The 22512-nt window shown below is 37.1% G+C and overlaps 2 long non-coding RNA genes across 7 annotated transcripts in view; one reads left to right on the top strand and one right to left on the bottom strand.

Moving 5' to 3' along the window:
• The window catches only part of LOC119257904 (uncharacterized), a 44546-nt gene that overhangs the window by 8520 nt on the left and 13514 nt on the right, over nucleotides 1-22512 (top strand). For 4 of the 5 annotated variants that reach the window (XR_008554005.1, XR_008554007.1, XR_008554003.1 and 1 more), the window contains one exon: nucleotides 4463-4654. This is a non-coding gene — a long non-coding RNA (uncharacterized LOC119257904). Of the gene's footprint in view, nucleotides 1-2185; nucleotides 2347-4462; nucleotides 4655-22512 lie in introns of all 5 variants that reach the window. The other variant, XR_008554004.1, reaches the window with a different exon arrangement.
• On the bottom strand, nucleotides 3229-15232 carry LOC119257905 (uncharacterized). Of its 2 annotated transcripts, XR_005128137.2 has the most exons (4): nucleotides 15196-15232; nucleotides 12966-13011; nucleotides 5827-5911; nucleotides 3229-3909 (listed from the first exon to the last, which is right to left on the bottom strand). It is a non-coding gene; the product is annotated as an uncharacterized LOC119257905 (long non-coding RNA). The 2 variants fall into 2 exon arrangements; XR_008554002.1 differs by lacking the exon at nucleotides 5827-5911.

Raw genomic sequence — 22512 nt, forward strand, 5'->3', positions numbered from 1 at the left:
GGCTGTGCAGTACTCAGCAGGAAGCTGTCAAGCTGCTAAATTTGGTTTACAAGAATTTGTGAAGATGCCAACCTGGCTTTTTTTTTTTTTTTTTTTTTTTTTTGAAGTAGATTGACAGTTCCTCTTAGATCTGTCTGATAAGATTCTGTTAAAATTTCTGAAAGCTCTTTCTCAACTCATACAAATAAATCATTGTAAGTTAACTATACATGTCTGATGTGCCCATACCCCTAGTAAAAATACACACACAACCCTGTCACTTATGTGATTAAAAATCGCATTGTTAATGGAAGTTAAATGCATTCAATATAACTCTTTACCTGTTACCTATGTAGTCTCTTGTGTTTCTTTTTTTTTATTGCATGTTATATTATAATAAAACCTCGACACTACCTGAACTCAGGAATGAGTCACTGTAATAGAATATTTGTCTAGAAAATGTTTTTCTTGTGTAGAGTATTCTGTCACAAAGAAATTTAGATTCTTTTCATTAGTAGCCTATAGTAGTATATGTTAGTAGTATATGTTTGCTGTAATAGATTTGGAATGTATTAAAAAGCAGATAGGCTAAAGTAAAAATAACAAATTGCCCCAAATCAATAACTTAATATTTTAGCTTAAAGTCTTCTTTTCTTTTTATCATAGAATTATTTAAAATACAGAAAACCAGTTTTAGTTTTTGTATCACGCTTAACTTATAGCTCAATTTGGGCCTAGGAATTCTATCATTTACTACTTAGGTAATGGAAAGTCAAATAAGACATATCTTAGGTACTTCATCAAAGAAGTTTCTTCTCTTAATACTTTTTTTTTTTATGTTTAACTTCTTTTATGTAATATCAAAATCCTTATGATCTTTCTAACTGGTCAGGGGAAAAAACTGCCTTATATTCTTAATACTACTCTAAGTTTACGGGAGAATTAGATTTGTTTTTTTCCATATGTAAGTCATTTATTTTATTTTTAAAAAATTGATTGAGGGCCTCCCTGGTGGCGCAGCGGTTGAGCGCTGGGTTGCGAAGCTGCCCGCAGCCTCTGCAGCACTGGTTCGATCCCCGGCCGTCGGGCGAGGGTCCCACATGGTGCGCAGACCTCTCCTGCCGCCCGCTGCTCCCCTCAGCAGTGTACTTCGTCAGTCTGCCTGTTCTGTTCCCCGCTCTGGTTCTGGTGAATTCTCTCACCCTCCCGCTTCTGACTGTACCCAGTGCTTGTACAAATAAATAAATAAATTTAAAAAAAAAAATTGATTGAAATCTCATTGCATTATAAATCCTGCCTTTTGCAACAACATGGTTGGACTTAAAGGGTATTATGCTTAGTGAAGTAAGTCACAAAGGGAAAGACACTATATGATTTTACTGATCTATGGTATATGAAAGAGCTAAACAAATGGATGAACTAAATAAAACAAAAATAAGCTTTCTGACAGGAGACCAATTAGTGGTAACCAGAAGAGCAGGAGGAGGTGGGTGAGTGAATCAGGTAAAAGAGATGAATTCTGTGGTGAAGAATACAATTTAGACTTTTACTAGTGTTTGAAGGGACTCTAAGGATTTTGTATGCTAAAGTTGTGCAGGAAGTAGCTTCCTTGACAGAGTTGCTGATGATAGAATGGCTTGGGGTTTTTGCCTGTTTGTCCTGAAGGTGGGATGCTGCCAGGGTCAGGTTCATCACCTCAGGAAGAGCAGAGCCTAGTAGCTGGTCTGCATAACTAATAGTGAATCAAGCCCTTCAGTTGCATTCTTCCAAATGGTTTTGTCCCTCTGCAAAAATGATCTTCCTCTTTTTGCAAATAGTGCCCCTTGATGTGTCAGCATCATTCAAAGCCACAACAGTGACTTCTGCATCATTAACACTTTTGTGCCTCCTTTGTTACTTTGCACCCAGACTTCTATCTCTTTTACCCTGAGATTTTTCTGAAGCTCAAACAAATCTGTCCTCCTTCAGAATGTGTCCTTGGGAAGCGACTTAGTCTCACGGCTGCAAATTCTTTTTCAGAAAAGAAAAGATACTTTTGCTGACTGGGTTTCGAGCTGAAATTTTCTCTAAACTGTTCTCAGTGTTTGATTGGAATAGAATACCAAGCATAAGCAATTGGTAAAATTGTATATTCATTGTAAGAATGGAATAGAAATTCCTGAATATTACATGCCTGATAAATCTCCTTTTCCATTAAACTTCATAGGTTGTAAAATTTCCTATCTTGAATAGCACATTTTCTATAGGCTGACCCAAGAATTAATATTCAGTGGCTGAGAGATAGAAATAACATTCACAGATACCACTGTGTCTCCTCTGGGTGAGCTGAATAATTGCATAGGAACAAAATAGTTTCGTTATCCTCAGGTGAGTCTGTGGTTTTGAAAAATTCTTTCATTAAATATAAATAAAAATGGGGGAGGAGGTTGGGTGTGACAAAAGAAACTATCTTTACTTTTCAGGTATTTTTGTACCTCATGAGCAACAGTTAACACTCTAGGATGTTCTTGCACCCTTGCCATATAATGTCCCTAATATTAAAGTATAAGATTGCTCTTATTATGTTTAACTCAGATAAATATCCATTAGTGTGTAAAGCTCCCAGTTCAGTGAGGCCAACTTTATATGACTTTTATGTATGAAAAATTATAGCTGGAGTCTTAGCTATTTCATTCTAAGAAGCAATCATTCCAGAAAAGGAAGGTCAAGGACCATACATCAATTTAATAAATGTTCTCTTCTGTAAGGGACCAAGGGACCACAGGGAAGGTAAGAGAAGGAATGGTAGGGGCTACCAGTATGATTCAAGGATAATGAAGATCATCTCAAAGAAAGGGAGATGTCTGTCAATGCAGTGTGTTCCTATTAGATTACCCTTTGGGACTGCCCCCCAGTGATAACTCCCTAGGGGAAAGAGATTGCAATAGGTAGCAAAGTCATTCAACCATTGAGATCACAAAGCACTAGCAGGATTTGGATTCATAATTTCTGCAACATTCAATGCCAGGACCTATAGCTGTGGTGGCTGCAGTATCTGTTGATGGTCTTCTGCACACATCCACAGCAGAATGATCCTCTTAGTGGCTACTGACAGCAGAACTGTCACTTTGGGCCATTGGTAGCCACAGCAAACACTGATGGAGGCAGGGAGGCTAGCTTGTCAGAGAAAGGCCAGGCATTCCTTTTTTTTTTAATATAAATATAACATTAGTTTTTTTAAATTAATTTATTTTTTAAATTTATATCTTTTGCATCATTGTATATTCCCTATAAAATTCCCACCACCAATTCACCCATTGTCACCATAGTTCCTTCTGCTCTTTTCTCCCCTGTTTTGATCCCTTTTCCTTCCCCTCCATCTTCAAAGATGTTACTGAGATGTATGTCGTATAGTGTCTTGCTTATATTTTCTTCTATATATTTTATGGTTCCAGGTCTTACACTCTGGCCTTTTATCCATTTTGACTTGGCTTTGTGCATGGTATGAGGTAGTAGTCTAGCTTCCTTCTTTTGTATGTAGCAGTCCAGTTTTCCCGGCACCATTTATTGACAAACTGTCCTTGTTCCATTGCATATTCTTTACTCCTTTGTCAAAGATTAGTTGTCCATAACTATGTGGGCTTATTTCTGGGTTTTCTATTCAATTCCACTGGTCTGTGTGCAGGGCAGACACTCCTAATTGGTCTGAGAGCTATTTGATAGAAATTAAGGCGATCTGAACTAGCAGCACTGTTAAAGTGAAGGAAAAGTAATAATAACATACATGCTTGTGGTTATCTTACCCCTCAGCTGGTATAATGTAGTGATCAAGGTTACATGGGAAATTATTTGGAAATAAGTTTTTGTAACATGTCACAGAACTTTCCCAATATCGCCTCCTTCCGTCAGGATTTGCTGGCTTTATTTTAATATCTTCTTAAATTATTTCAACTGAAAGAATTAGCAATAAAAAAAAGAATTAGTGATACTTATGGCTGAACTTAACTGGATATTCAACTAAGGGGTGATGGAGCTAAACAAATCAAGTTTACTTCTAACATACCAAGAGGTCTGGAATTGGAGTTTCTCTTCATTCAATAGCTCACTCAAGAGATATGCATTTCCAGAAGCAAGTCAGTTTTTGTGGCAGGAGGAACATAGGATTGGGAGGCTGGAGTCAAAGGTACCCCTGGAAGTCTTTCTGGTTCTTCAACAAAAGCACTTACAGCTAAATGTCCTTGGCCAATACTGCATTGTATGTGCTTCTAGCAGCACAGGAGGCTGGGGAAAGTGGTATTTAAGGTTTCTATCTTTTATAGTGGAGGGAAATAATGGAGAAGTATATGGAGAATGGTATTGGGTATACTGTGTACCCCAAACACTAAGCCACTATTCAGAAAATCAAGATTTTCTTAGGCAATTGAATTTGCATTTTTTTCATGCCCATTCAAATAACTATTGGGTGAGAGGTAAGTATGACTTCTAAAGTTTCCTATATCTTCAGGTGACCCAGGCAGCCCTGTGGAGGGCAATGTGACTAGGAACTTAGGTCCTTACTCCAACTGCTCTTCACAACTAAGTCTGCCAGTGACCATACAACTGAATTTGAAGTTAATCTTTCAGCAGTCACATGACATTGCTACTGGGAACAACTTGACTGCAACCTCTTGAGGGACCTTGAGCCACAACCCCGCAGGTAAGCTGCCCCCGATTCCCAACCCTTAGAAGCTGTAGATAATGAAAGTTTATTTTAAACTGCTAAATTTTCGAGTAATGTGTTACACAACCAAGCTAACCAATACAACTTGTTTAAACATCAATTCCTCATCTATCCATCGAGGATATGCGTGGTTGTAGAGAGGATAATAAGATAAAATCTGTGAAATTGCCCAGTGCAGTTCCTGCAACATAATAAGGGCACTGAAAATGTTAGTTCAACAAACATATGTGAGCATTTTCAATGTCTACCTTTTTCAGAAGTCTCTTTTATCTTAGATTTGCATAATTTTTAAATATATCGTTGTCCTTTGCTTTTTACTAGTACTCATGGATAGTTTTTACCAAACACAGCTGGCTCTGTGGCAATCTCTTGCACTGGGGATGGTTTTATTTGTTAAGGTCACTTGTGTTTAATAATTAAAAAAGACTTTCCCAGAATGCTGAATTGTAGTGTCTGATGTGTCTTTAGTCACCTCCCAACTAAATAAAATATTGCCTTATTGCTGTAAATAGAGCCTGTCTTCACTAGAAGGCTTCTGTGATTTTAATACTCTCCACTCAAGGGATACACCCATTACTGAATCACTAATATAGGGGAGACAGTGAAGATGACTACAGAATTAGACGATCTGATTTTGCTTTGTCTTTAGCCCTTTGCCCTGTTCTACTGCTCCTCTGTTTCTCATACTGCTGCACAGCTTTGCTAGATAGCCTTAAATTATCCTGTAAATTTCCCTTTTCCTTAAAAAAAAATATGTATTCTTATGTCGTCTTGTGATGTTTCTATAAATCAATTTGTGCCCCCCAAAGCATGTGTCTATAAATGTCTGCATCACCCACAATGTGTGTGTGTACCTGTGAGTGTGTGTGTATATATTCTATACAACTAGGACATCTTTTTTGCTTGATAACATAATGTGGAATAATTTTTAGTTCATTGAACTGTCTTCACTATCATCTATTGTTGGAAGCTCAAGGCCTGCTTTGTCTTAAAGTTGGGTTTTGTTGTTGTTGTCTCAAAGTTGGATTTTTTTTTTTTTAGTGTGTTCTATACTTGGCAGTAGTTCCAAAAGTCTAAGAGTTCTGGAGTTGTGGATTTAGAGATCATAGATTTTTCTACAGTATTATTTAAGGGTTGTAGGTTCTTACTTTGTACAAGACTTAGCCCAGTCTCCTAACTGGTCTCTACTTCCAATCTTGTTCTCCCCCAAGAACCAATCAATCCTGTGAAATGCTAGCAGGTAGAGAATATTAAAAACACAATTAATCAATTAATGAATTACACAATTAATGAATCAATCACATTATGGATGCATGTTAAAAACATAATGTTGAGTGGGAGAAAAAAAAAAACAGACACAGCAAAATACTTCCTATATGATTCTATTCATACAGTGAAACTATTCTATGCAGGCACATGTAATTAGAAATGAACTATAAAGGATATAAAAAATAATGGTTAGCATTAGGGGAGACAGCAACACATTAGAATATATTATAGAATGAAAGCTGGGGACGGAAATGGCAATATCATTTGTGGGACCAAATGCTAAATGCAAATCAGGGTCCCTTTTTAAAAATTCATTAAGAATTTCATGGCCTCCCTAGTGGTGCAAGAGCTTAAGTCTCAGCACTATGAAGTTATCAGCAGCCACTGCAGCATGAGTTTGATCCCCTGCCAGGGAGCAGCCCACATGGCTCAGCAGACCTCTCCTGTATTGCCTGTTGCTCCCCTCAGCAATGTATTTCAGTCATTCTGCCTGTTCTGTTCCCCACTCTGTCTCTGGTGAATCCTCTTAACCACTCCCCCCACCCACCCCCCCCCCCCCACACCTCTGGCCTATAACCCAGCTCTTATATGTATAATAAATAAAAAAAATCTTTTAAAAAAAAAAAAGAATTTTAAGGGCCATGGCAAAGCATTAAGCCAAGGGGTGGGGGCACCCTTCTTAGGACGGGCCTCTTGCAAAGGCCAAGTTAGAACCCTGTGAAGCTGGGGATTGTGCTACTGGGGATTGCCTCAAGTGCTACTGGGGATTGCCACCACTTTTTTTTCAGCTGGTAGGAGAATTAATATAGGTATTTGTTTCAGAAATATCTAAATGCCAAACATTTATGTAAATTTTTTTTCCTGTCTTCTGCAAGTTTATTCTATTTTACAGCCACTAAAAAAATCAAATTGAAACTGATCAGAGCACTTCCTGTTCAAAAACCTGTAAGATGGTTTCCCATGGATGGAATGCCTGTGGCCGGATGCCTTCTCCTGTATGTTCATTTGCTGCAGGCTTGGCTGAAATGCCAGCTCATCTATGAAACATCCTAGATTTCTTCATCAAGATTAACCATTTCCTTCCTTCTGCCCCCTTGGCACTTTCTCCCTCAATCATTACACTTAACTTCTCTGCCTCAAATCAGAGTTCTTTTAGAATAGTTTATTCTGATGAAGCTGAAATCTTGGGGAAATATTTCAGTCTTATTCATCTTTGTATTAGAATGCTATCTGGCATCAGATAAGTAACTATTGAATTTAACTAAAGCTTGCATCTAGAGATTAGCATAATCCATTATAAAACCTTAAAACTCAAAATTTCTATACAATGTAAGTCCTTAAACTTATATGACACAGGGTGACATAGGTAAAAGTTCTTTTGCAAGCTGAGATATGTGTAATCACCTGGTGAATATTTGAAATAGGCACCAAGAGTTGCATAGTATCATTTAATGTTTTTCTGTTTCATGCCAGAGATGAATCTCATAGCCATCTTTCTTAAGACTGTTTTAATATCATACATTTAATATGCTGTGAGTTGCTTTAAATATTACAGTCACCCTAGATGCCATTTCCATTGGAAACATAATTTAAAATGCCATGGCCCACTATTTTCCTAGATTTTTTTTTGTTGTTCTTGGCGTATTTTAGTTCTTACTAATACTTTGGGTTCTTTTGATAAACATGTGATTTGGACATTTTCTTACAACAGACAGATGGGTGTGTTCTCTGGGTATTATTTCTAAAATGAAGAAAATGTTCCCCTTTCCAGCATCTGGGTAAGATTTGTAGTTCTGTCACAGATTTAAAATATAGTCACAAGTAATCATCTCTTTCCCACATAAGGTGACTCTGCAAGTAATTTTTTTCTGTTTCTTTTTTCTTCATGCCAGGCTTTGAAATCATATATGAGATATGAGTTGCGAAAAAAAAAAAAAAAAAAAAAACAACTATATAAAACAGTATTTGGACATTTCTTTTCATCATTCATTTTTATGGGTGTTCTCCAATCATTCTACCCAGATGGCCAGGTTACATCAAGTCTGTAGTAACATAAACGTCTTTTGTATATAAGGAAAACACTGATGAACAAACTTCCGAATGTATATACCGATAAGTATATTTTATTCATCTTTACACATAATTTCACTGTACAAAGCCTGCCCAAGTGAATTATAACACTTGGCTGGCAAACAGATGGTTACATACTCAATGACATAGACTTACAGTAAAAACATTCAGTGAAAAATGTCTACCATCCCTACAGGAGAATTCATTTCAATCAACACAAAGATTTTAAATGATTCTTCTCTTATGCTAACAAGTAGTCATACACAAGAGAAAAAAATCAACTTATCATCTTTGTCAGAGATGATGACAGTGTGACAATGTGACATTTCATTAAAGGCATGTTTATGCCTTGTTGATGCCATCCCTTTTTACAACATTTATCACCTAATGATTAAAGATCAATGCTCACAAATGCAATAAGATATATATTTTTAAAGGATGTTTGCTTAAATATTTCATTCCTTAATAACCCTTCATGTATATCATGGGATTTCTATAGTTCTCACTGCTTCAGGGTTTTTTATTTGTTGTGTCCTCTGCCTGGGGTACCAGCTGTTTCCTCTCATCTGTACAGTATCACTTCTGCAGGGAAACCACGCCAGCTTTATCTAAGTTCACTATAGTCTCCTTCTCCCTGAATTATGTACCATGTCAATGCAGCACCTCCGAGGTGACTGGCTATAAATCTGAATAATCCTTAGGACCCCCTCCAGTGAATTTCATGTATGCATATAATAGAAACCAGGCTATCCCAAATATAGTCTCTGAATCTCATAAAAGAAAAATCTCACCAGTTGCTTTGGAACGATGAGTAACTAGGAGAAACTTTCATTTGTTTATGGTTTCTATACTGTAGAATTCTATAACCTTAAACCTATAAAACAGCACATAACACGTGAACTCAGGGGTAGAGTCACTTCTATCATCTCACTAGTAATGTTCACACTTCTGCCGAGTGTTCCATCTACGAGATCGGGGCATTGAGAATTCTGGCTTTCATTCTAGGAAGGACAATATCATATACCGTTAACTTCCCCTTGAGGAGCTGGTAGTTTGTTTACCCCCTTGCAGTCAGAGTGACTCATGTTTCCCCCTTCTCTGTGGCCTCTGGGAGTTCATTTCAGAGCTCAACTTTGATTTGGAATGTATAAATTGTTTAAAATCCACATCTAGATTCCAACTTTTCCTAGAGGGTAGACATTTCACTCCTGTCTCACTAAATTTAGAACTTCTTCCTACTCAGTAAATCTATTAGGATAGATCAGTGGCTTCAGAGGTTCTGGATCTGTGTTCCATGATCCTCCCTGGAGGTAGAAGCTTACTGAGAAGGGACCTACACAGTTCAAAAGCCCCAACAATGTTACTTTAGTTTACACCCTAAGGAAAGACTGCCTTGGAACAAAACGTTAGTAGAATTTAAAAACTGTTGTGCCCCTAATTTCTAAAGCCTCTTTTACCTCTAAAAACTTTTAGACTAAGATCAGGAATCAAAAGACTAATTCTAATTTGGATTAATCCACTACCTTGCTATGTAATTTAGTCAAGCCACTTCTCTTTGGGTCTTCAAGTTTCTCATCTATAAATTTAGGGAATTGAATGGTATGATTTTGAACATTGCTCCTGCTTTAAAATGCTTAATCTATTCTTTCTCATCTGATTCTCTCAAGTGTCTGCCCCAGAAGAAAATTACCTCAGGTAGAGAGGGAAGTGGGATATGAGGAGAGATAGACAACACTGTTTGTACTCTTGCTTTCCTTTCTGTCACTTCATATTATAATTCATCCATTTCAAGAAAAGTAAATAAAAGAAAGGTTCAGCGGAGGGTTGTATAAGCAGAGACATAACATTTAAATGTGGCATCATTGTGAAATTGTTTTATTCATGAAGATGACTTGTGAGGCTCTGATGAAGACTGACTGGGACTTAGATTACTTCATAGCATTGTGATCTTAAACTTGTTTATCATCAAACTGCCTGCTGACCTGACAGAACACGTTGGGGGCTTTCCTGCTGCCAGCTTCTACAGTGGTAATGCTTGATCATGCTTTCCCTGCTGCCGACCAGGCTATGCGTCACAGAGAATGGGCAGGGCAGTTTCACCAGAACTCTTTGCCAGTTTCCTGTAAGCATCATGCACTGTGTCCTTGGGCAACATTCTCATGTGTTGTGACATGATACGAAAGGTTATCCCCAGTGGTGCACATGCCTTCACTCACCTGCAGCTCCAGGTATCCACAAGGAAGGGTGGGTTATTTTGGCCCCAGATGGAGTGCAGGGCTTACAAAGAGAACACTATGGACTCAAAAACTTCTTGAAAGAGCCATGGAGGTGTCAATAAGTAAGTAGGAGCTCTGGAGAAGCATCACACTCTTGAAGGGAAGGTCTGGGGCACTTGCTTCTATTGGTTATTGCCCTGTCCACTCATATTCTCATACCTGCTGGCATTTGGAGTTAGATTTCAGCTCTCAAGTTCTTTCTAAAGTGTTTAGCTCCCACTTTCTCCAGTCTCTTCCTGTTTGTATTGGGATCTGTCCCTAAGAGATTTTTCTTTTAGAAAGAGTTCTGTTTGTTTTCTCTGTATAGGTCATATGACACACACCCGCCTGATTTATTTCACTAAGCATAATACCTTCTAGGTCCATCCAGGTTGTTACAAATGGCAGGATTTCATATTTTTATATAGCTGCACAGTATTCCATTGTGTATATATTCCACATCTGATCCAATCATATATTGATGTACACTTAGGTTGTTTCCAGCTCTTGGATATTGTAAATAATGTGGCTTTATTTATAACATTTATAACATAACTCTTATAACATAGCTTTTCAGATTAGTGTTTTTACATCTACATATGGTACATAAAGATATGAAACAAACAAGTGAACTAAATAAAATAAAACCAAACTTTTTGATATTTTATTATAACCCCGTAAGAGAGAGATGATAACTATAAAGTAAGGGGGGGTAGGGAGGTTGATAAATTGGCATTAACATCAAGGAGTTATATACAGCAAGAATAATTAGAAAGGCAATTTTAAATCATCTTAATTTTTCTACTCAGGCAGAATCCACATAATATGGTCAGAGTTATCTTGCAGATTTATATATTCTATAATAGAATGGGGCTCAGATGAGATTAACCATCATTTTCCTAGATGAGTTCAAGATGAGTCAAATAAAATATGACCATTTCAACCAGGGGAGCAGAGTTCAAAGTAGAGGTTCTCTTTGGGGACAGGATTGCCTGGGAGAGGCACAGAGAAACCTTATGAGTGCTAGATGTGTTCTTTATATTGATCTGGTGTTGGTTGCATGTGGACACGTATATGTCATCAACACCAAGCTCTTTTAAGATCAGGTACTCTACTGTAAAGAAGCTATGTCGCAATACAAAATAAGAATATAATCAATGAAAATGAGCTGAGAAACTGACTCCTGTAGGATACTGATAGTCCTTTGAAAGAGGAATGATTGGAGTGGTAATGACACCAGTAACAGAGAAGCACATATCCTAGAATCCAGGAAAATTAGCCTGAGACCATAACTTGTAGCATTTTCTGAGAAATTTTTAAGATGGCACAATGGTCTCTGAAGGGCTTTGATATCTAAAATACAAAAAAGAGGATGTGCACCAAGTCTGTCTAGAGATCTGATTTTTTTTTTTTTTTCAGTTGCACAGTCAACATGTTAACCTCTCATTCTAAATTAATAAATTGGTTTTCTGGTAGATGTGCCTCTTTTGAGTCTGAATGATTTTGTGAGCAGCTTCCAATTCATGAAGCAATCTTCAAATATCTAGAGTAATTCAGCTAATTGTAATACTTAGGCCCATAATGGCTGCACCACCTGCTGGTTGTAGTGTCCTACTAGCCTTCCTGATATAAATGTGAGGGTAGAAATTCTCTGACTGAGGATTTGGAAAGAATTGGGGAGGAGAGGTGCTTTATATGGAATGTCATGTTTTTCCATCTTATAAGGGAGAAAAAGAAAACGAATTAAACTAATGTTAAAACTCTAAAATCACATTTTTTTCCCTTTGCAAAGTAATATTGCTACACTAAATTACATTTTTAAATACTTGGTGTATAACATTTGTATTGTGTATTCAAAGGAATATAAAGAAAAGGGATATATCTGAAAATATGTGATAATAGACTTCATTTCAAAATGTTTAAAATGCAGTGGTTAACAGATGTCAGTTTTAAGGGATTTTTTTTAAATAATGTGTTTTAAACAACTTTTTTTATTTTTTATTTTGCAATTTTCTCTGACCAGTTTTCTTTATTTCATTTGTGGTACTAATGGATAAATTTATTTTAAGGATATAGCTAATGTCTCAACAATAAAATATTTTCTAGGACAAAACAAAATAAGCTGTCACTAGTAGATCTCCCAAAATAATTTTAAGTACAGATTTAAATTTATTCCAAACTAAATTTATTCAGAACTAAACAGAAAAAAAAAAAAACCTTAAACTACCCACTATCCATTTGTTTAAACATCACTATGTGAAAATCTATTGAATGTGGTAAAATCAATCCAAGATTGCATTCTCTTCTGCTGACATGTTTTTGTTTATTGTCCTGCTGGCTTTTTATTAAGAATGACATTTTAGACCTCAGCTGTCAGTGCCTCATAAAATTGCTCCATTTTCACTCATTTTGTTGGCGAATTCAAACCTGTAACTTTTTTTAGAAAATGTCAAGAGAAAATTTTCTAGTCATTTACATAGTATATGTATAGGCACTCCTTACAAATTTGCTGACTGGCTGAAAGAAGATTTCTTTTCTGAATGATATTCTGACTTGCGAAGGAAATGGAGGACACTCCCCATCCATGGTCTAGGCAGTCATTATGTGTAAGGAAATTTGAAAGAATAATTTTCTCAAATTTCATAGCTGCTAGAGAAGCACATATGTCAAAATTGTGAAAAGCAGATACTTACCATTTAAACAATCTTCTTTGCTATTCCATTTTGGGAAAAAATAATTCTGAAAAATATATGAGAAGTTAATAAAACTTGAGCAAAAAGAAAATATATTTTACAACTTGCATCTCAAATGTACAATAACACCAGAGCTCACCATAAAATACTTTTTTCTAGCACATTCCAATAACTTGGCTAAGTTGAGGTAATACAGACATCTTTGACATCATGAGTAGCAGGAAATTATATCTGAGACAGACCCAACAGCGAGGAGAGCTCTCAGGGCTACACTCCATCACAGGAAAGCAAGAGTTCCAGTAAAACTTGACTAAAATGGTATAATCATTTTTAAATACTTTATAGCTTTATATTTCCTAAAAGATATCATCTACATCACAAGGCAAATAGAGGGTAGTCCTGAATGGAGGCACTCTCTCTGGACTCTGATTTGGACAGAGGGAACTCTCTCTGCTCCTATCTCATCAGTCTAGTGAACTGACTTAATTTTGTAAGCACTTAGTAACCTGCAATTTTGTGGTCCCCACGATCATGCAGAGGAAACTAAAAAAAAGGTCAAAACAGCAATAGCCATCAACTCAAGAAGAAGCTTATAGATGAGGCAAGGAGTCTTGGTGGGTAGTTGGAAACTTGCTTATTAAAACTTAATAATTGAGATTTAATATGGGCCTCCAGAATATTTGATGCATAGTCATTTTGAAGTGCTTAGTTGTTCCTTATCAAAGTGACAAAGTATACTGCAGCACTCTTTACCAAGAACTCCCACTGGAATTATGCATAAGAAGGTTGTGAAATCAGACTAACACTCAAAGCAAGAGGAAATCTTGCCATTTGCAATGCTTTTTCAACAACATTTTTACATGTGTCCGAACATTTCAAACTTTTCTTCAGAAAAAAACAAGTAGAGATCTTAAAAATGAATGACTGTTTCAACTGGACCTACAGGCATGTTGATTTTAAGGTGAAATAAATGTGCTAGAGTTGTTTCTATCCAAACCTCCCAGTGGGGTACTAAAACCCAGACAACAACTTAGTATGAATACTTAAGTGTTTAACTCTCTCTGAAGTTTTAAATAAAAAAAAATTTTCTATCTGAAATTAAAATTTTGTCAAGATACTTCAATAGGGCCTCCCCGGTGGCACAGCGGTTGAGCTGCCCACAGCCTCTGCAGTGCCTGTTCAATCCCTGGCTACTGGCAAGGGTGCCACATGGCACGCAGACCTCTGCTGCTGCACCCACTGCTCCCCTCAGCAATGTACTTCGTCAGTCTGCCTGTTCTGCTCCCCACTCTGGCTCTGGTGAATTCTCTCACCCTCCCATGTTTCTGACTGTACCCAGTGCTTATATAAATAAATAAATAAATCTTAAAAAAAAAAAAGATACTTCAATAACTTGTTTTAAATTTTTCCCACTCCTCAACAGTTCATTTCTTGAAACAAAAGCCTTAATACTCTGTTGTTGCTATATCTTATTATCTTCTATGTATGTGTAGATGTGTGTAGCTATAACATATGGATGATTTAAAAATCTTGCATACCAGAATTCCAAAGAGATTAAACGGAAAACTCAGAAAGTTGACTTGATAAAGTTTTTTCAGATTCGCACTTGGAATTGAGCATGCTGTCTCTTACCAGCAGGATATTTCTGCTAGAATCTTATTTATCATATTTCTAAGATTAGAAAGAAAGCTGTCTTATCATCCCCAGGAGTTCAATAATCGAAGACCAATCCAAATAAATACTGTGAAAATGGGTATAGAACTCTTGTCCTGGAACCAAAAAAATGCCTCCGTTGAACACAGTGTGTGGCTTTGGCAAATCTTTGCTGCTCTGAACCATGGCGTGGCCAGATAGTCTTGCCAATAAAAAAGTCAATATTTAACCAAGATTTTGGCTCAGTGCCCCAAAATATTAGCCACGCATCTCCCTTCAGGAAAAGAGTATGGTAGAAGAGAGGCTATTGAAAACGTTCTCTTCTGTTCTTTCCCTACCTTCACACTTCACTCTATTGCTTAATCATTCATTTAAGTTTCAACTCCTTAATTATCAATTTAGTCTCATCAGCAACATGCCCTTTATTTCCCCTGGACATGTTATCTCGTCATTGATTTTCAAACAGTGTAGTTGATTAAAATAGCAAAGCTAATCACTATAATGTTAAAAACCCTGACTGGAACTAGGAACAATCAACAGCTAAGGAAGAAAACTGATGAGCTGAGCAATTACTCACATCCTGTTGTTCCTACAGCTCGTGGAAATGACAGCACCATATCAACACCTATTATGACATCACAGTGTGTCATGAAGGAGTCAAGGTTCATGGTAAATTCACCTTTTCAGATAGGTGTGAACAGAGAGTTGTAACATGCAGTCTATCTTGCATTGTTTGTTATCAGAACTGCCCATGCTACTTATATTTATGGTCTTTAACTGTTTTTCAAGTTTCATGGACTGAAATGAAGTGGATGAAACTCTAAGATAGACCATGTTGCATAGAGGAAATAACCCAAGAATCCCAGAGGTGATAAGCATTAAAACAAGGTGCTTCTAATTTTGACTTTACAATTCACTAACTCAGGCAAGTCACAACCACTCAATATTATGTTTTCCTCATCAGTAAAATGAGGATAATATTGTCTTCCCTGCCCAATTGCCACACAGAGTGATGATGAGGATTAACAGAGATAATAGATACGGAAAGATTTTGAAGTTAAAAGCGCTGTGCAAATGTAAGTGATTATTATGACCAAAAAAAAAAAAAAAAAAGGCTGCTAGAGACAACAGGAAAAACTGTAGGGTGGTAAAGCTGCAGGGAACCTGAGACATTGAGTCCAACCCCCTAATTTTGCACATGGGAAAACTTTGACCCCCAAGAGAGGTGAGATGCACAGATAAGTCCCTTAATTTTATATAATAATAATAATTAGAGGACTTATCTGACACAGACAGTGTGCTAAGTGCTTTATGTACATTATCTCATTGAATCTTCTCATGTCCCTACTAGGTAGGTGTGAGATGCAGGTAACTTACCTTTTCAAGGTCATATAACTTGTAACTGTGATTCCAAATAAAGTGTTTCTGATACCAAAATTCATTCTCTTAACCACCTTACTATACTGTCAAGCAGTTGTGAACCTTTATTCTCAGGGTGGCTAATATGCCTAAAAAGAAACTGCTTCCTGACAGAAGCTTTTCAACCAATAGAAAGCTAGGAGAACAGCAATCTATATAGAGTGTACTATACATTTGGAATAAGAGATATGTCTTGTTTCTTAAGAGTTAAGATGTCCGTAAGAGTTGGATATCCTTCCCTTTGGTGTTCTAAAACTACTCCTAATTCTCTGTGGTACATATGCAAATGCAACATAATTATTTTAACATAGGACATAAACACTTGAAAATGAAAGCATTGATAACCTAAAAATTTCCTATGTGTTATCATTTGCATAGTGTCCCCACACAAATAGTTTTAACCTCTGTAACCAATAGGATATTGAAGAAAAAATGAAGTATAACTTCTTTTCAAATTCAATAGAAATGGAAATTTCCAGTTCCCATATTAGCCTGGATGATTTTCAGAATTACTATGGACACTCCTTTTGTGTAACCATTGTTCCCCCTTTACAGTGGGGAGTGTCCAGAGCACTTGTCCTATGCCTGCCGACTCTATGACAGGTGTGTCAGGGGGAACCAAGAGCTTGTCTCGAGGTGTTCAGATCATAGAGGAGCTACAGTCAGTGAACTGTATCTGAGAAACTATACATGTGATTCAATAGTCAATACTTATTTAATACAAATAAGGAAATATTTTACCAAAATCTATGTTTGATTAAAAATTCATTACACACACACACTGCCATTTTTGCTTCATCAACCTTAAAATTATAATTGAAAAATAATCTCTGAATAAGTAAACAGTGATATGAGAATGTTATATCAGCTCCTAGACCTGGCTTTAAGATGAGATTTTGAACTTTTAGTTAGTGCTATTCTGGGATGAGAGCTGGGGGCTGTGGGAGGGATTTGAATTATTGGGGACCAACAAAGACTGTGGTAACTAGCTTCCATGTTGATTCCCCCAGTGATTCTCACTTCCTGTTTTTCTTGTCCTTGTTCTGTCTTCTCTACATGTAAGAACACTGACCTCTACGTTCACCAGCTTATTGTGTAGATGGTAGGCTGTAACTTCTGAGACTAGATCTAGAAAGTCACTGCGGTTTCCACTTTGCTTTCTAGTGAATTACTAGCTCAGAGGGAAGTAGGTGACCACATCATGAGGACACTCAACAGCCCCATATTGAGGGCCACATGAAGAGGTACTAAGCCTTCCCACCAACAGCCAGCACTAACTTGCCAGCCATGTAAGTGAGCTCTCTCTGAAAAGATTCTCCAGGCTCAGTCAATCCTTCAGATGACTACAGCCTCAACCAACATTTTATTGCAACCTATGAGAGACTCTGAGGCAGAACAAACCAGCTAAATTATTCCTGAATTCTTGACCTTGTATGAGATAATAATTTTTTGTTGTTGTTTTTAGCTACTAAATATGAGGGTGGGGTTAACTTGTTACACAGAAATAAATATAATAGTGAAACATTCTTATATAACTGTTTACTTATTCAGAGATTATTTTTCAACTATAATTTTAAGGTCAATGAAGCTAAAAATGGCAGAGTGTGTGTGTGTGTGTGTGTGTGTGTGTGTGTTTAGTGAATTTCTATTCAAACATAGATTTTAGTCAAATATTTCCTTATTTGTTTTAAATAAGCATTGACTATTGAATCAGAATATATCTCTTAAGTTTAATTGTGTCTGATTCTCATAAAATTCTAAAGTTTTTTGGCTAAATTTTGACAGTTGTGCACTTTTTTGAAGTATATAACATATACATTTCATATATAGATAGATAAGGAGCACTGATCTTAAGCATAAAGCTAGATGAATTATACATATAATTCCATCCATGCAGCTAATCTCCCAGAACAAGGTAATAGGAAGTTCACACACACAGTTCTTCCCCATTCTACAACTAGCCATCTCCACCATGATATTTAACAATAAAATAAATCTCAAAACCTCATAAGTAATCATTTTTTCTTGTTTTGTGGTTGATATGACTTGGAAATTACTACATCATAAAACTTGTGAGGAAAGATTTACTATAAAATCTTGTAGGATCCTGGTTTCTTGTCATTCTGAGGATATAAGGAAAACAATGGAGATTATTAAAAGTCCATTCTTGTCCATAGGGAGAAGTGCACATCTTGTATGCTTTCAGAGAAGGTTTACCCTTGTAAACCATGTTATTCAAAGTCATGATGAATAAACATAAAAATAGAACTGTACTTCAAAATACCAACTGGCCAAACATTTCAACAGCAACAGCAAACACAAAACCCAAATATGCAAACTTGAGAGAGAGAGAGAATGAGATAGAATGAGACTTTCTATTTTTTTTTAATCTAAACATCCTTATTTGTTGTTATTTTGGAAATGACTTCACTTAACATTCATACATTAAGGTTGATTAAGTCTGTGCACTTTGTGTTCAGAATGTACTTTAGCTGATACTTGTGTGCTTAAGAGAGCACTGTCATTGCTGATGCAGGAAATCTATTTTGAATATTTCAGAAGAAAAATGCACCCGATATATCTTTAACACATTTTCAAAAGAGGTCCATTTTGTATTATTTCTAGGGAAGAGAAAAGTTATAAATAAAATACTCAGTAAAGGCTTGGTGTTTCACCTGAACCTTTGTAAATAGCCTGCAACTTAGAGACACTGAATTAAGAATTCCATGTTGAATTAGAAATTAAAAATAGATGCAGTAGTGAGAAATGTATTTAAGGCCCTGCCCACACTGCAGTAAAAATCGTGTTTGCAAAAATTAGTAAGATTTTTGTTAGCATGTTATTAACACAATTTCTCTGGCCAGGAAAGATAAAAACATAGGAGGTTTTTTTGGTTCATTATTTTAAAAACATATTAATTTTTGTACTGTTATAATTCATATGCATATATTTTCCCATTTTATTGTTTTCTAATGAATCAGGTGGAAGAAAATATGAACTGGTAACATTTAAAATGCATGATGTTTTCATAGAGTATATATAACCTGAGACCAATGTGCTTGAACTCAGTTTTCAGTTTTATATGCAGAGTCCTGAGGTGCAGTTCCAGTGAAATCATTCATAGGGACTTGTTTAGTTATAATACCATTGTCCAGGAAGCAAGTCCCTTCCATGTACACACACACACACACACACACACACACAAGCAGGTGCAAACTTTGGATATATTCTCAAACAATAAAGGGAACTACTACTAAAGGAGCCCATAATCAAGAATTACTTGTTTTCTGCTACCCTATTTTATAAGGGTGATCACTCTTCCCAAATCAAAGTATCACAGAGTTTTGCTAATAGATTTCAGAAAACTACCTTTTGCTAGAACATATGTACTTAATCTCGGTATATTCTGGAATGTGAAATTCCTTGACACATTGAAATAAGCTTAAATGAATGCCTTTACAATTACAATCTTGGCTCCCTAAATTTCAGAAAGGATCTTTTACTCTTTATTAGCTCAAAGACAGTGTGGACCAACTCTTGATAATCAGTTAATTCACAGTGTAAAGTCTAAATTAATAAACCCAGATATAAAGTTGCCATTTATATATTCTGTTCTCAGCTTCTCATCTCCAAAACTGTGAAGCACTCTCCACTCAAGCATAAAACATTTTTTCTCTTCTTTATCTTTCTTTCTTTTTTTTTTTTTTTAAAGGGAGTCCTGGAGCCCTCAGTGGCTTTCTCAGGTTTTTTTTTTTTTAAAGATTTATTTATCCATACAATAACTGGGGTACAGTCAGAGGCGCGGGAAGGTGAGAGAATTCACCAGAGACAGAGCGGGGAGCAGATCAGGCAAATGGACCAAAGACACTGCTGAGGGACCAGCAGACAAGACAGGAGAGGTCTGCCGCGCCATGTGGGTATCTCCCTGGTATCTCCCTGGCCGGCGGGGAATCAAACCCACACTACAGAGACTGTGGACAGTTTCACAGTGCAGTGCTCAACCTGCTGCACCACTGGGGAGGCCCCTCTCTTCTTTTTCATACCCATCTCTCCCCTCACTGAGCTGGGTCATGTGCCAGTCACGGTCTTAACTTACGCTTTCACATCTCAGTTAATTCCACTTTAGCTGTTTACAATGTGCATGATATCCTTTCTAATTCCATGTCTCTGTCAGGTTTATTCCAATTTTCTCAGGAAAAACCTCTCATATTTTTTTTTCCTCTTTTATTTTCTCCCTTTCTCTTTTTTGATCTTAGAGATAAACATAATGCTCATCATGGGTGATAAGCCCCATACTCTTAGAAAGGAAAGGAAAATCATGAGTTTTTAAAGTAACATTAAGTAAAACAGAACTTTTTCATTTGAGGGCCTCCCTGGTGGCACAAGGGGTTAAGCATCACACTATGAAGCAATCTGCAGCCTCTGCAGCACCAGTTCTATCCCCGGCCGACCAGGGAGCAACCCACATGGTGCAGCAGACCTCTCCTGACTCACCCGCTGCTCCCCTCAGCAGTGTACTTTGGTCGATCTGCCTGTTCTGTTCCCCACTCTGTCTCTGGTGAATCCTCTCACCCCTGCATATCTGGCTTGTACCCCAGCTCTTGTATGCGTAAATGAATAAATATTTTTTTTTAAAAGAACTATTTCATTTGACTTCTAAATCTTTTGAAAGCATCCAAATATTCCCAACAGACATTTTACAAGTCTTCACCTAACTCCAAATATTCTTCTAATAAAATCAACTTTCCTTCAAATAACAGCATCAAGACAGCGGATCAATACGAAATCTTATTAAGTGGTATTGCTTTTCTGTTTTATTTCATTGCAATTATGGAAATAGTGCTTACTTTTTATTGTAAGTTAAACAACTTCTGTCATACAGTGGTTTGAATAGGCATTTGTGGTCTAGCCTTGTCTCTTATTATTCATTCACCCCTAATCATTTGCCTGAAAGTGTTCAAGAGCCTCCATATTCCTGCCCCTGTCTTTGTCTTTCCTGCTATTTTCCATCCAGTTGTGAGTATGATTATTTAACAGAGTAACATGATCCCATGGTCTCGAACCCTCTTAAAATACCATATTTTTGGTACTCTCACCAGCTATCCAAATGCTTAATAAAAGCCATGGCTCACCAGAGCCTAAATATTGTGGCCTCATATTGCGACTCCATGCTTCTGTCCCCCATTTTCCCTCTCTCTCATACTTCAGACAAACCAAGCTGTTTGACTTTCTAAAACATGAATGGAGTCTGTTTCTTAGCCCTAGAGATCTCCCTCCAAATTTACTCATATCTTGTAAATTACTTCAGATTGGATACAATTTTTGGTAATATGTGAATAGCCAGATGGGGAGGGACTGACTTCCATGAGAGGAGTCTGATCAAAGAAAGAAAAATATGGAAATATTTCCAACATAGAGATAACACCAAAGCTTAGTGTGAGTTCCACCAAAAGAGATCGCGTGAGCAAGAAAGAAAGCAGGGGACCTGTCTTGGGAATGAGCCACAGTTAAGGGACTTGGAAGACAATGAGGAAAGAGGGAAGCAATAAGAGGACCCATAAGTACCATGGGCTGAATAACTGTGATATGGCAACTAGGGGAAAAAAGTATAGGTGAATAATCAAGGAAAATGTAACATGGTTAGGAAGTACGAGAATCAAGGGAAAAATCATTGACTTTGCTGATTTATTGCATTGTTTCAATGTAGAAAATGTCTTTTGTACTTCAAAGTTCTGTTTGTTTTTTTAAAAGATTTATTTATTTGTGATTTATTTGTGATTTATTTTTTACAAAAGCTAGGACATAGACCACAGGTGTGGCAGCCATGAGGATTCACCAGAGACAAAATGTGGGGCAGAACAGGCAGATTGACTGAAATACACTGCTGAGGAGAGTAGTGAGCAAGACAGGAGAGGTCTGCTGTGCCATATGGGTAGCTCCCTGGGCAGGGATCAAACTCGTGCTGCAGGGGCTGCTGGATAGCTTGATAGTACTGAAACTTAACCCCTTACGCCACCAAGGAGGCCCTCAAATTTTTGTTTTAATTAATGAATTTCTTGGACAACTTTTGGATGCAGTTTGTATACTTATGGGACTAAGTTTTTTTTTTTTTTTTAAAGGTTTATTTATTTATTTATACAAGCAGTGGGTACAGTTAGAAGCGTGGGAGGGTGAGAGAATTCACCAGAGCCAGAGAGGAGAGCAGAGCAGGCAGAGTGACGAAGTACACTGCTGAGGGGAGCAGCGGGCGGCAGGAGAGGTATGCGCACCATGTAGGACCCTCTCCGTTGGCCGGGGATCAAACCAGCGCTGCAGAGGCTGTGGGCAGCTTCGCAACCCAGTGCTCAACCACTGCGCCACCGGGGAGGCCCAGGGACTAAGTTTTTATGTGCCCAAACTAATCCCATTTTGATTTTTATTTGTTCTTGATTGCATGCTCAATAGGAAGAATGTTTGTCAACAATGTCATTGTTCT

This window comes from Talpa occidentalis, unplaced genomic scaffold (genome assembly GCF_014898055.3).
Source record: "Talpa occidentalis isolate TD23 unplaced genomic scaffold, MPIMG_talOcc4v2.1 talOcc4.4, whole genome shotgun sequence".
Classification (NCBI taxonomy): domain Eukaryota; kingdom Metazoa; phylum Chordata; class Mammalia; order Eulipotyphla; family Talpidae; genus Talpa; species Talpa occidentalis.